At 43.9% G+C, this 14800-nt stretch overlaps 1 long non-coding RNA gene across 1 annotated transcript; it reads left to right on the top strand.

The window, feature by feature from the left end:
• The first annotated feature begins 2026 nt into the window (after positions 1-2026).
• On the top strand, positions 2027-13341 carry LOC142066043 (uncharacterized). Its single transcript, XR_012663603.1, has 3 exons — positions 2027-2337; positions 10964-11458; positions 12594-13341. It is a non-coding gene; the product is annotated as an uncharacterized LOC142066043 (long non-coding RNA).
• The last annotated feature ends 1459 nt before the right edge of the window (positions 13342-14800 follow it).

The raw sequence follows: 14800 nt of genomic DNA, 5'->3' as shown, positions 1-14800 counted from the left end.
GACGGAGTGGTTGAAGCGACTCAAGATACCACATTAAGCAGTTACGCCTGTAGTTTTAGAAGAAAAATAAGAAAACTGTTGTCTTGAAAATAAATAAGAAAGAAACATTTCCCACCCTTAATCCGTGGTCCTGTCTGTTCAGCACATTTCAGACTCCCATGGAACCAAATCTTCCTGGCGGTTGCTGTTAGTATGAAAGGGTGCCTTCTGTAATAAATGCCAAGGCTGCTTCTTGCAGGAAAAGCCTGACGTGGCATCCCATACATCACTGGCAAATATCCTACTGACTTGGCCAGCAGGATCTCACCCATGCCATCTTTGCAAAGCACACCATCTGGCAATGAGCGGATGCTGGTTGATTGTTTTCTTTTTTAAGCCTGTTTCCCAGTACAGAGGGGAGAAAGGCCAACTCCATCAGAATCAGCAGAGGACAAGGGGATGTTAGGATGGGGCTTGGCAAAGAACAAATGGGCAAAAGTGAAGATACTGCCACGTGACCTACTTCTTGCAGAGAAAATTGATTCTGTACCTTCCCAGGGCACTCCCAGCTGGAATGCCAGGGAGAGGAACAGCAAGGTTTTTGGCATGTAAGTTGCAGTCAGGACTAGGATAAGCTGAGGAAGGACAGGCATAATTTGAAGAGTACGTGTTTTCTTGGTCAGAGGAATATAAACAATAATGTCCTTCCATTGAAAATCCAGTGCAGACTTGCTGCAAAATTGGCTGGCTCGTGAACAAACTGGCCCCACAAGGCAGTAACCTCTTACTTGTCAGTATGAAGTGCACACCCATGCACGTGCTTGGTTTAAACACTAGAAAAACCTTTTGCTGAGGACCGATTGCCAGAAGGGACAGAATTTGTGGCATCCTTTCTCTGGCCTTAAACTCTTAAACAATAAACATTCATGCAGCAAGCCTTTCTATGGGAGTCTTCTCCAAAAGAAGGCATTTTGCAGGTCACTGGGAAATGGAGACTCAGCAGGAGGATGAGCAGATGCCTGCTGGGATAAAAAGCCTGGCACATTTTTCCTCTGAAACTTTCAAGTGTTCCTGTGTGCTTGCCACCTGGCTGTTTTTGAAGGTCATCTCTTTGCAGGGAGACAGCAGGTTCTGTGCAAATCAGGTATGTGCCGGCTCCTCTCTGAGCTCCTCCATTTGCCAGTCCTTGTCAGCCCACCGTTTGCTAAGGTGAAATGTCCATACCTGCAAACTCAGTCATTAACATTGCCCTGAACTGAGTTCTCTTCGAGGTCAGCCACTGTGCTTCTGCTCTGCCCCAGCAACAGCAGGAAAACAAAAATACTCTGAGGAGTTCCCTTGCCAGAGGGAGGCAACACAGACTGACCTGTTAGTCTGTGCAGAAAAACCGGAGACCACTTTACCTTCAGATTTTAGCTAGAGATAGCGCTTCCTTTCCAAGCAGAGAAGGCACAGTATGGGAAATGGTTAAGCATCTGTGGGCAACACTAAAATTATTCTCACAGCCCAGTTTAAGAATAAGCGGTGTAGATGGGATAGACCCACGTGTACGGAAACTCCAGGTGCTTATACAGCACCACCACACATCCCACACATCCATTTCTTATCGTACTGCCTGCTCTTCAGCGCTTTGTTTTAGCTTCCGTTCTCACTTCTTTACTCCTTTGTTGCTTTCAGTACTGATACCCTGAGCATCCTGCTTTATCCTCTCTGCTCTTTTGGCAGTGGCAGTGGAGAGCAGTGGTGGAGAGATATAGTCTTAGTCTCTTCACAAGCAGAATTTTGGCTGGCAGCAGTACAGAGGTCTCCAGTACCAGGACTGCCCAGCATCTGTCACAGCAAGCCCTTTAAACTCTTTTGGTGGCAGAGAACAATGCCTCCTGTTACTTTCCAGAACTTAAGGTATGGTTTTCAAGCCGTTGAGGAGAGGGAAAGAGAGAAGGGGGAAGGGAGACGGAGAGGCTGACTTGCCCTGGGAAGCAACATACCACAGGAGATAAATGGCTCCTGCTCCAGCCAGATAAAGGGCGCAAGTAACTATGTGAGAACAAAAGTTAGAAAGAGACATGGAAAACATGAGTGTGGCCAGGGCTGGTGACAGCATTGTTCTCTGACACCTTGCTGAAAGCAGCATTCCCGCAGAGAAAACATTTTCCACCCCAGTGGATAGCTGTGAGAGAACACAGCAGTTGTGTCTCACCGCCTTTCTGGAAGGAAAGCATCTCTTCTTTGATTATTTTTTTTTCAAGGCAGGGACAGCTTCCCTGCTGGCATCGATCCCTGCCACCCTATTGGTTTATGAAGCTTTGGCAGCATGGAGAGAGCTGTGTCTGCTGTTGGAAGTTACCGGGAAATGAGGTACGATATAAATTTGCTGTGTGCTAATTAATCAGCATGCTTTGTGCAGAGCGAGACCCAGGAACTGACTCCATTCAAGGGCAGCCCTACTGCATGCTAAGAACCAGACCAGCTGCTCACCGCTGCCCAGTGGAAGTCATCTTCTTCCTTCCCTTGTTGCTGCTCTGAGTGCTACCAGTTCCTTCCTTCTCCTTCCATCGGCTCCCGGGCTCTTCAGACTATTCTGGGCTGACTCGGCTTTCTAGCCCAGAAGAGAGCAAATCCATTTCTTTTTTACTTGAACTGGTTTTCTGCTGAGTTGAATGATTGAATTGGCTCATGAACTGTTGTGATGAACCAGGAGCGGGCACAACACAAACAGTGGGAGTGAGGGTGGTAACAGGGGAATTGCCTGTCCCTCTCAGCCACAGTGTACCGTTAGATCGGATCAGCTGTATCATCCCCCTTAACCCCATGAGTGTCTAGATAAGGAATAGGTGTAGGATAGACCATGTGCTACACATTCGTAACCTCCCTCACTCTGAATGAAATTCTTTTTAGATCAGAGTTCCTTCCTTTGAAAAGAGTGTGCTTTTCTGGTCAAACTGCAGAGGAGGATCTTTTCTTGATTACTCCTAGGTGTGTTCACATAAAATTTCTTTATTTTTCATTGTCTCCTCTGCATTGTCATGTATTTCAAAAGGGATGGAGGAGAAAGGCTGCTGTATTGTGTCTATTCTGCAGAGGTATAAGATCCATCTACCCTTTTCTCACCTGTGTTGGGAACTACCCAGAGTCTTAGCCTCCTGAAAACACAGAAAAGTGTATGTGAATTTTATGCTGGTCCCTAAAGGCCAAGGGAGCGTGTGCTTTAGAAGCCTGCTCTTAACAAACCTGTAAGGAGAGGAATTTGACTTCATTGACAGTAATAGGGTCATCAGCAGAGATAAAGGTCTATCAGTAAATGATACTATAACCTAGGAGAACTTTCCAGTTGCTCCAGAGTTTGTCAAGGCCTCTAACCTTAACGTGCACTTTGCCTGTTTAATCCCTGAAAGTGAAGGAAAAAAAATTGGCCAGCTTTACACTGGAACTGGAGAAACAAACGGAACTATGTTGCCTCATGCGTGATGGAAGTAAGTGTTGAGGAAATTATCGAAATGTATCTTTTCGCTGAGGAAAGAGGTTTTGCACTCTTACAGTATGGCTTTCCAAGTGTCCCTGTCTTGCAGACCCATCTTTCCATTTCACATATCTCACGTGGTCTCTTTCCTCATGCCTGAGAGCATTGCTCTAAGCTCCTTATTTCAAAGGCATTTGATGACAAAAAAGGACATGGAAGATGCATGTGGGCCAGGAGCACTTGGAATCCTTGAATCAATATATCGTGTCTCATTGTTTTCATTACTGTCTCAATTTTGCTTTCCCAATTGGGAAGGAAGCCAAAATGGAAAGGTAAAAATAGAATGTGTGTTGGGAAAGGGAGATGTCGATCCCGTGGGTTACTTACAATGCACAGCTTTGCCCTACCCCTGCTTGTTATCTGGGCCGCAGGCCAAATGTTTGACTGATACAAATCTGCATAGTTCCAAAACACTGTGTTAATTTACATGCTTTATTACAACACCATTGAATAAGAGCATATTTCTCTTTAGAAAACATCCGATAGCATGATAAATCCATTTTTTCATAGAAGCTACCCTAGCTCCAGCCACGATATTTATCAGAGCAAGTAAGAACAGCCACACAATTTTGCATGTCTGGCTTTCTTCTTGAGCCTGTCTCCTATTTGGGTCAAATCACATCATACCCAGGAAGGTTTGGATGCATATCAAAAAATAACACGATATCAGAGTAGTAATTCCAATTTAGTATCCTGTGGCAAATAAGGGGAGGAAATGAACGGTTCCGCAGTTATTTTCAGTACTCATACGTAAGTCTATGGAACCTGATGAGATGCATCCCAGAGTCCAGAGGGAGTTGGCTGATGTAGTTGCCAAGCCACTCTCCATGATATTTGAAAAGTCATGGCAGTCAGGCCAAGTCCCTGGTGACTGGATAAAGGGAAACATTGCACCCATTTTTAAAAAGGGTAGAAAGGAGGACCCTGGGAACTACCAACCTGTCAGCCTCACCTCCGTGCCTGGGAAGATCATGGAATAGATCCTCCTGGAAGCTATGCTAAGGCACATGGAGGACAGGGAGGTGATTTGAGACAGCCAGCATGGCTTCACCAAGTGCAGGTCCTGCCTGACCAACCTAGTGGCCTTCTGTGATGGAGTGACTACATCAGTGGACAAGGGAAGAGCTACAGGTGTTGTCTGTCTGGACTTCTGTAAGGCCTCTGATGTGGTTCCCCCCAACAGCCTTCTCTCTAAATTGGAGAGATATGGATTTGATGGGTGGACTGTTTGGTGGATAAGGAATTGTTTGGATGGTTGCATCCAGAGAGCAGTGGTCAACGGCTCAATGTCCAGATAGAGATTGGTGACAAGTGGTGTCCCTCAGGGGTCCATACTGGGACCAGTACTGTTTGATACCTTGATCAGTGACAGACAGTGGGATCAAGTGCACCTTGAGCAAGTTTGCAGATGACACCAAGCTGAGCGGTGCAGCTGACATGTCTGAGGGAAGTGATGCTATCCGGAGGGACCTGGACATGCTTGAGAAGTGGGCCCATGTGAACCTCATGATGTTCAACAAGGCCAAGTGCAAGGTCCTGCACCTGGGTCGGGGCAACCCCCGGTATTAATACAGGCTGGGAGATGAAGGGAATGAGATCAGCCCTGCAGAGAAGGACTTGGAAGTCCTGGTGGATGAAAAGCTGGATATGAACAGACAATATGTGCTTGCAGCCCAGAAGGCCAACCATATCCTGGGCTGCATCAAAAGAAGTATGGCCAGCAGGTCGAGGGAGCTGATTCTGCCACTCAGCTCTGGGGTCCTGAGCACGGGAAAAACATGGACCTGTTGGAGCGGGTGCAGATAAGGGCCACAAAGATGATCAGAGGGATGGAACACCTCTCCTATGGAGACAGGCTGAGAGAGTTATTTATGGAACGAGCTTTCTTGTTAGCCCTGAATACGGCCCTGCACCATCCCTAGTCCCAGCAACTCCAATAACAAACCTGCCCAGTAGAAGACGGGATAAGCAGCAACATTCTTGTATCTAAAAGTCTTGATCCTCCCCCTCTCTGTTTTGGTTGAAGTGAGGAGATTCTTTATTGTGGGAGACCAGGCTCTTTCTGGCTTGAACAGCAGGCTCAATTCTGGTTGCTTACATGCTGCAGTGGAGTTATCTGGAACATCACTGCTAGCAATGAAAAGGAGAGAAGGCAGCCAAATTTAGGAAATTTTCATTAGATGGGGTGTTTTATGGACAAGGATTCTGGTCTCCCTCCATTAAGATCCTCATTCATGAAAGATGCTGGAGAAAAAGCTGTTGATGATACCTGTATGCACTGGTATGTGGGGACTTGTGTTACCGCACCAATGAACAGAGCTGGCACGGGAGCGGAGGGGCTCGTCATGTCAATACGTATCTTGTCCCAGCAAAGAATGTTTTGGGACAGCCAGCTTCTGCTGCTGAGGTCCCTCAGCCTCACAGTTTCTAGGGACAGTATCGGTTGTCCGTGTCCTTTTGCCAACGCTGCCTGGCGATGTGGCCTGTCTCTCCTTATGTTATTTTTACTTTGGCTTACCCATCCATCTGTGGTAAATGTGCGGATGAAAGAACACTTCAGTCACCAAAGCAGCGGTAGCCACCCACCTGTCTAGGACATAGTGCACAGCATGTTGATGTCAGGGCTTGTTAGTGAGGATTGAATAAATGACGCTGTTTTTTCCTGGGGAAGGACAGTTCTCCAATGACATGATGTATTACAGCCAACAAAATTGGCAATCTGGCTTCTGCCTCTCCTGGAAAATTTTAATGCCCTTAAGGTGCTGATGCGTGTAACGATGAGGAGGGCAATTCTGCCTGGGATTCAACTGCCTTACAGGTTTGCAGGGTTTTTGAGTCCAACAAAGCTCGTGACCTCACTGTTTTCATAATTAATCTCTCATATATTGTAAAATACATTGTAAAATGCGAAGTGGCACAGTACTGTAAGTATTTAGTTGTCATTGTCTTGTCTGCACTGATTTGACCGTTATCAAAAAAATGATGAAAGGCTTGCTATAAAACCCTGGAAGCCAGAATATCTGACTATAATTGCATATGCCTTGCTAAATCCCTAACAGTTGCTCGCTGGAGTAATTCCGAATTGAAGCCAATTCTGCAATGGCAGCTTTATGCTCTTACTTACAAGGTCTTTCTGAGGCTACCTGGGGAAGGAAACTGAAGCTTAGAAATAATCTTTTCTTTGGGCCCAGTAGTAGAGTTGCAAGTCCAGATATGGAAATGGGTTATTTCAGTGTTTAAAGAAGGGCTGATGTTGGGATTGCTTTAAGCTCCTCTCAGGTTCTCTACCCTGATGAGACTCTGTCAGGTGTGTGCTCAATGGTGTAAAGACTCTTCTGACTGTGTTGTAAGTAGGTAAAAAATGGTAGAAACTAAGATCTGCCTTGTCTCGCCAGGGTTTTTTTAAAGCTTTGTTGTGAATTTGAGGTTGGGGAAGGTGTCTAGTTACCAGCTTCAGACACATGGGTCTTCTATCCACATACCAGCTACAACCTGAACAGCCTAGCCTTGAAGCTGGCAGGCTGTGGCTTTCCTACCTTAAAAAGTTACACCATTTTATGTGCAGTGGCATATGGCACACGCTGGGGGTGCTATCTGAACTCAAAAAAAAGCAACAGAAACATATTACATTGTTATACTTCACTCCAAAGCATAAAGGAGTTCAGAGAGAAGTGTATTGCAGGAGTAAAAAATAGGAAGACAAAAAAGCCAGTGACGGTGTTCTTTCATTTCAAACTTTCTCTGATTAAGGAGCATGCAAGAGGTCACATTTCTGTTCCATGCTTCACTGAATAAGCAAGGAATGAATTCTTTCCTGTGAGAACCAGACTGGCTGATTATCTCTTAAGTTCAGAGCACTGCTTTTGAAAAATAAAGATCTAATATAGAAAAGCAGCAGCATGTGCTTTTGCCCTTTTGGGTCCCGCTGCAGGACCCAGCTGACACAGACTGGCACAAGGACTTTGGGGACTGTTCTTCCGAAGACAGCATGGGGGCCTCGTGTGCCGGCGGCACTTGTGGAACAGGCTATGCCATTTGCAAATTTGGAGCTTTTCAGAAAGTCAGGAGGTGCCACGCACGCAGATGTTTACCTGCTCAGTGTGTAGGAATGCAGAACTTTCCATCAGCCGGTCAAGGAGGAAGCGGCCTCTTCACTACTGGAAAAAACTGAAAGTTCTGAGTGTAAGGATATTGTGGTAGTTTGTAGGATGCCACCTCCCATGAACTGAGCTGGCCTGGAAAGAATGTTAACTGTGCCCGACGAGAAGCTCTGCTCAGCTATCCTGAGCTTCAGGGTGAGCTGAGCCTCCTAGCAACTGTTACTGTCATTTAGTGGTGGGCCTTACCAAAGCCAATGGAAAATGATGCTGCTGTGCCAAGTTGCTCGGAGAAGGGAAAGGCAGTGAAGCATCTCAGCTGCAATGGTGGTGCCCGGAGCAGAATTCACATGATCTTGCGTATCTGTGATAGCGACGGACACCTTTTACTGGCCCTATGCAGACCATGCATAGCATCTGGGTGAATGACTCTGCTCTTCACATGGTGTATGACAGCATTTTTGAGACGAGATTTGGCAGGGCTGAGTTCACAGAACAACACTATTTGTGTGCATCTCCAGTTGTCTGTTGCCATATATTTATATCATACAGGGAATAGCCTGTTGTTCGCGCTTTGTTTAGCACTAACACAAATGGAGTTCTGGCATGACTGAGTTTCCCCTGTGCTATCTTCATACAAATAAGTAAATAGTAACATTAAAAAAAAGGGGGGACAAATGTGTTTTCTTGAGCAGAGCAGGATGGGTATTCCAGTATGTTTCGGGCCATGCTCAGCACCTTGTGGGATTTGGCCTTGCATGTTTTGGTGTCTGCTTAATTTTTTTGCCTTTGGGAGGGGGATAAGAAGCTTTCATTGCTGGGCCAAAGCATCTAAATCAAGTATTTTTATATTCTACAGGACTAGAGGTTTCAGGAGGCTGCCAAGCATTTTCTGATTAAGGGAAGTACAGTAGGGATTTCTGTAAAAATTCCACGAAAAGAGAGCATTTTGCTGTAGGGACATTGTAGAATTCTGCCTGCAGGACAAACTAACTTTAAACTTTCTATGTATGTAATTAAGGTATCACATGCTCGTGGTGACGGTGTCAGCAGCCGTAAATCCCAGGCATGGTTTCTGTTGTTGGAGTTGTGAGAGTGGTTCAATCGACTGTCTTGGGTTTTAGTGCAAAATGGAAGAGCCTCTAAATGGTGTTTCTGTCATAGGGGTTGAATCCTATTTGGTAAAAGGAATAAGCTCTACCCTAATGAGTAACGTGAATGGTAATATAACTACATTAATGCTAGGTGTTGTCTAAATATTCCAGTTTAGGAAAATTATACTCTTAATTTCCATTATGTAATGTCATTACCAAAATTCAGGGTTTTCTAAGAACTGAAAGATGGAATCCAGCTCATACTGTGTTTAGGTGTCTTTCCGCTCTTACACTTGCAAAGCATTTAATCTCTGAAGCCTTACAGGCCTTCAGTTGCAGCTGTCCAGGTGAAAAACAACTGCAGTGACCCACCAGTTTTATAAAAACATGGAAGGTAGAGGCTCTTAGTATGACAGCCCTCTGCTTCTTTCCTTTCCTTTGTAATATTTCAGAAAGGCAGAAACTATATTTGGCTTGAATTTTACTGAGTAGCTGCCTTGTGTTACACTTTATCACATCGGGGTTTTTGTAAGACACTGGCCACTGTCAGAAGCGTCTCTGTGTAAACCAATTGCAGAACAAGCCATTATCTTTACTGTGCTACAGAATTAAGTTACGGAGCCCATGTCAAAAAGAATTAAATATCTACTGAGTGGAATAAATCCTCACTCTGATATAATTCACAGCAAAATGCACAAAAAAAATATTTAACTCCGTATATGCCACTGGTTAGTATGCTGGTGTAAACAGGTATTTCCTGAGAGGATGTTGTAGTGAGGTGGGGGTCAGTCTCTTCTCCCAAGTAATAAGCGATAGGATGAGAGGAAATGGCCTCAAGTTGCACCAGGGGCGGTTTAGATAAGATATTAGGAAAAGTTTCTTCACTGAAAAGGTTGTCAGGCATTGGAACAGGCTGCCCAGGGAAGTGGTGGAGTCACCATCCCTGGAGGTATTTAGAAGACATGTAGATGTGGTGCTTAGGGACATGGTTTAGTGGTGGATTTGGCAGTGTTAGGGTAATGGTTGGACTTGATCTTCAAAGTCCTTTCCAACCTAAATTATTCTATGATTCCTCATTTTCCCTGTTAATTAAGGAACACTTTCAAGTATTGGTAAATGCCAAAATGGTGTCAAAAACCTAAGTTAACAGAAGGGGAAAATGAAGCATGAAGTAAAATGATTTCCTCAAAGCCATGCAAAGAAAATGTGCCAGAGAGGACCAGTTCTGTCTCCAAGTCATATTTTCAGGCCATGAACGGACCTCCCTTCTTCACATATGGTTAAAGTATAATGGCAGAGTCTCTCTCCTAGGTAGTGGAAAGAATTCTTTCTCCAACACTTCTGTTTGCCGGATTGTTGCAGGTGATTGATGAAAAGTTAGAGGTGATATCCCCTACCACTGAAAGAGCAGAATCCTGTCCACCACCTTCAATACCTGCACACTGATTCTCTTCTCATTCAGCTTTATACAACCTTAATTCCACTGAGCACATAGAATTAGTCTAGATTTACACCAGAGGTAAACAGAATCTGAATCTGGGTCAGCACTTTAGAACTAACTAGACCGGTAGCAGGCATAAGAACCCATGACTTTAAGTCGTCCATATTACTGTGCTAAAACAGATTACCCTCTAGTTCAGTAGTCACTGTGGACAGAGTTGTAATTTATATCCTTAAAGATTATGTTAGGAGGAGGAGGCAGCAAGAGCCATCCTTCATCTCAGGGGCAACTTGCACTGACCTGAGTAAATGGGAGTCATCGGAGTTACTCCAGCTGTAATCACAGTGGTGCACCTGCCCAGAGAATGTGGCCCATGCTGGAAGTAACAAACTAGCTTTGCACAAATCCTTCTGCAACTAGAGGGGAGAATCAAGAGAAAATCACAGGCAGTTGCTGTGTGCAGCATTGCCATAGTCTTCTTATGGGGAGCTCCATGGAGGTATGCTAGCATCTGTGTGCCTAGAGCCCCTGGAGAAAAGGCAGACAGCTCAGGCATTTCTGGGTCCTATCCTATGAGATGCCACATGTCAGACTGTGTAACAGGGCCACGCATGCGTATGCCAATGTCTTGCAGCAGGGAATGGCCGATGGCTGCATCCAGAGACAGGATGCCTTCCAGTGGGGCTCCTCTGAATTAAAGACCTGTTTGAAAGGCTTGCTCTCTCTGGCTACTGCTCATTGCAGATGCAGTTACACCTGTGTCTTTTCAACTATGCTGGCCTACGATGCTGAGTGTGTAACTCACTGCCGGCCACTGCTCTTCTCTCCTCAGTTGGCCTGGGCTTTAACTGCAGAGTGTTGTGTGGAAGAAGAAATCTCAGAAGGTTTCATAAGACATTGTCTGCAAGGTGGGGATTGAAGACTATGGCTGACGCTGACAACAGCTGAGGTGCCACAGAACAGAACTGGAAAGGACTGCAGCAAATGCTGATTCTGGAGGTCAAAAGGAAGGAGTGGAGGAAGGCTCTGTGTGGAACCTCAGCCTGTTCCAAGGGAGATAAGTAGTATGATGTCAGCGCTCACACCAATGTAAATCTTGTGAGAAAAAACAGACCCACAGCCTGAGAAGATCTGTGACAAGAACTGAAAGCCTCATTTTGAACTCTTCATCATCCTGCTCTGCTCACAGTGAAAACAAAGACAGCAGTTGCTGAGTCTGAGCTTTTAGTCTGTGTCCAGCCCTGTGCCTTGCAGGGGAGAACTGAAAGGAAATTCCATCCCATCCCATTGAGCTTCCCAGTTCCTAAGAACAGTAACAGAGAGATGGGTAGGAAGCAGAGGCTAACGAGACAGGAAGGATGCCAGATTTTAAAAGCCTTAAAACTTTCAAAAACCTTGAAAGAGGTAGCTGGAGACTCCGCTCCAACCAACATAAAACAGAAGTATCTTCCAGATATTTACACCAAGTGAATGTCTAGATCAGATCCAGTGTTAAAAAATTCCCTCAGTGATTTACAGACATGTAGTGAGAACCTCCTCCAGTTTAGCTCATCCTCCTTCCACTGAATTTAATGGAGCTTTACCACTTCATGCATATTTAAGAAGTGACTTAAGTGATCTCCAAAGAAAGCACCCCCAAAGTGCGTGGCCATTATACTCTTGTGACCATTTGCCATTGAAATATGTATTTCAGCATAGTCCTCAAACGCATTCTCGCAAAATGATACTATAGTTACGCATGTATTTGTAACACCACAGTGCTATTAAAATATCATGAAAAGCAGAGCACTATGCAGTGGAAGTCATCTGTTAACACCCAAGACTAAAAGAAAACACTGTTTTCTTTCACAAATCTGAAGCTCAAACATACATGTTAAAGGAACCTCTGGGTCACGCAGAATTTGCCAACCAATACTGACTTATATCTTTTTTAGGTCCATTTTAAGCCAGTGATTGAGTGGTCACCTGGTTTATCTGCTAGCATATGTAGAACATGATAATCCAGGACAATGTAAATCCCAATGCTTGGATATAAGTGTGTTACTGTGTTTACAGGAATGGTTCAATTGTTTGGATTAAGTTTAATTTGGATGGCCTTGTAGCCTGTTTGATGTGCCAGATTTTCACTCCCAAACCACAGGGAAAATAATTTAGAGCTTAGCACTGCAAATTAAACTACTTTAGTCTAGTATCATACTAGAGCACTGTGTTAATGTCAGAGATTTGAATCACTGGGAAAAAAAAAATTATGGCAATGGATCAGTGCAGATCTGCCAGAACAGCTACATGGGTTTTTACAAAAACACACACACATAAAAAACCATTGGCATTGAGCTTTAACGTGAAATAAAGGTTGGAACATTTAATAGATTATGTAATACAGTGTTATTTCCTGTCCCCCAGTCAAATGAGACAGATTTCTTTCTTTTCTTTCTTCCCTTTTCCCTTTCCCATCTTTGCAGGAATCTTAATAGACTTGTGGAAGTGTTCCTATTCTCTGCTTCGAAAGGCAAATACAACAAACTTCCCTGAGCAATGCTGGCAAAATGATGGTGCAACTGTTGCATACCCTTGCTGTTCTACTGGGCGCAGATCAGTTTTCAAAAGGATTATTCATACCTGCATGAGGATCAGTGACTCATATTGCTCTAGTCCATAGTTCCTGGCCAGGACCACTGAAGGCACTGGATTTACAGAAGACAAAACAGGCATCTTGTAGCCTGTTGTACATAATCACTCCTGGTGGGGCACCAGATGGAAAGAACTCAAACTTGCTTATCAAAGCCTGTGGTGAGCATGTTGGACTGGTATTTCTTTCAAGACAAACTCTAAACTCCTCTATATGTAAACTGAGCATATTTTGTTCCAGACTGAAACATTTTTGGTTTTTCCTTAGTTTAGTGCCTGGCTGTACCATTTTTCAATGACAGTTTTCCAAGCAGAACCTTACCATAAGACAGCTAAAGTGGCTATTTGAGATGGGCTGTGGGATGCAATGTGTTCCATGGATGCTGGTTTGCTTGCAGGGTAGATTAGGTACTCTAGAAATGCCATAAGGGCCTTAAAAAAACATGTGATACTGCTACAGAAATTGTTCAAACTATTGTATTATTGTAGGCTGTAGTATTTGGACCATTGCTAACAGAATATTGACAGGGTTATCATAAGTCAGGTTTTCCTGGGTGTTTCCTCTTCTCCTGCCAGGAGATTTTGCCATGAGATACTGAGATACATGAGATACTGAGATTTTGCCATGAGATACCATGAGATACTGAGGATTTTGTAGTTCTGGTCTAGGTTTCTGACGTGCCAAATATCTCCAGTCAGGCTGACCTTCCTCTAGAAATCATGGATGTAACCACAGCATTTTTAATATTATTTGTTCCCCCGCATGACACCCAGCCAAGCCGCGCTACCAGCTAATTTAGCTGGAACTGTGTGTTCTTCAGGGTTCTAAACTGTGTCTGAAGACATGATAACTGGGACCTCTTCCTTGCTGGCAGAAGAGAGGTTATTTCATCATAGTAGACAAATGTCAAGAAGCCTCCTTTGGAGAAATGGAGGAAAGCAAACAGTTTGTTTTCATGAAATGGTCTGTTGCTGCTGTTCTAGGACAGTTTTTTCTTTCTTTCTAGTGCTCTGGATTGATTCTAAAAAGGGGTAAACAGGAGCGCTCAGGGAACTCTTGAGATCCCATGAGCAGAAAATCACCCATTGATCTTGGTCTTTGGGCTGTGGCTCAGACCTGAAAAGAGATTCTTAATTGCTTGTACTTCAGAAGAAATCTTACTTCCTGATAGGGTTTTATTGAAGAAAAAGAGCATCAGATACTGAGACAGAGAGGGGGAAGGGGAGCTGAACATCAAATTCCTACTGTGAGTTGGGCATCAAAATCTCTTCGGTAAATTTAAGCTCTGAGAATCTGAGTGTTGTCTTTCCATCTTTGAATCGTATAATTTGGTTTGGGCTTCACTTCTGGTGTTTACATACGATACTATCTGTTTTGAGAGGCTTTTGGAGAGTGCCCAGCTGCAAGAGCTCAAAAGGAGGCGATTTCAACGGGAACAGAAAGGTGGGCGTGGTTTTAGACTGCTGAGGTATGAAGATAATTCCTCGTCTGTGGCAGGGCAGAGAGACAGAGTGAAAGTTGTATTTAAATTTGCTGTGAGATTAGGAAGTATTTGAACTGTTGATATCCTAACCTGTACTGTAAGTTGTTCTAAATGCATAAATGAGACGCGGTTTTAAAAATACTAGCTTTTTATGATTATTCTATGGTTGCTTAGCCTGAAAACTATAAAAAATTTGTATTTTCTTGGCTCTGCTACACCCTGCTGAGAGTGGGTTTAAAATTTTCTTTTGAAACACCTTTTGTCTGAAAACTGAACTTTCAACTCGATTGATATTCTGTGAAAAAGTATAAGCTTTCCTTAGTAATTAAAAATGTTGTAAAAATTGGAATATTTACCATGGAAGAAGGAATATTTTCCAAAGAATTACATTATTAGTACCATTAGCTGATAGCTGTGAGCTGTGTCAACTTTAATATTCGCGCACACACACACGCACACTAACATATTAACATATATAACTATGTTGTACATGTTAAAAAATTACCTACGAGCAAGTGGTAATTGACTTCTGTTGTTATTGCTCTAGGGTTTTTACA

Source organism: Phalacrocorax aristotelis, chromosome 18 (genome assembly GCF_949628215.1).
Source record: "Phalacrocorax aristotelis chromosome 18, bGulAri2.1, whole genome shotgun sequence".
NCBI classification, from domain to species: Eukaryota; Metazoa; Chordata; class Aves; order Suliformes; family Phalacrocoracidae; genus Phalacrocorax; species Phalacrocorax aristotelis.
The sequence above is the reverse complement of the archived record's forward strand: the minus strand, read 5'-3'. Positions and strand labels throughout refer to the sequence as shown.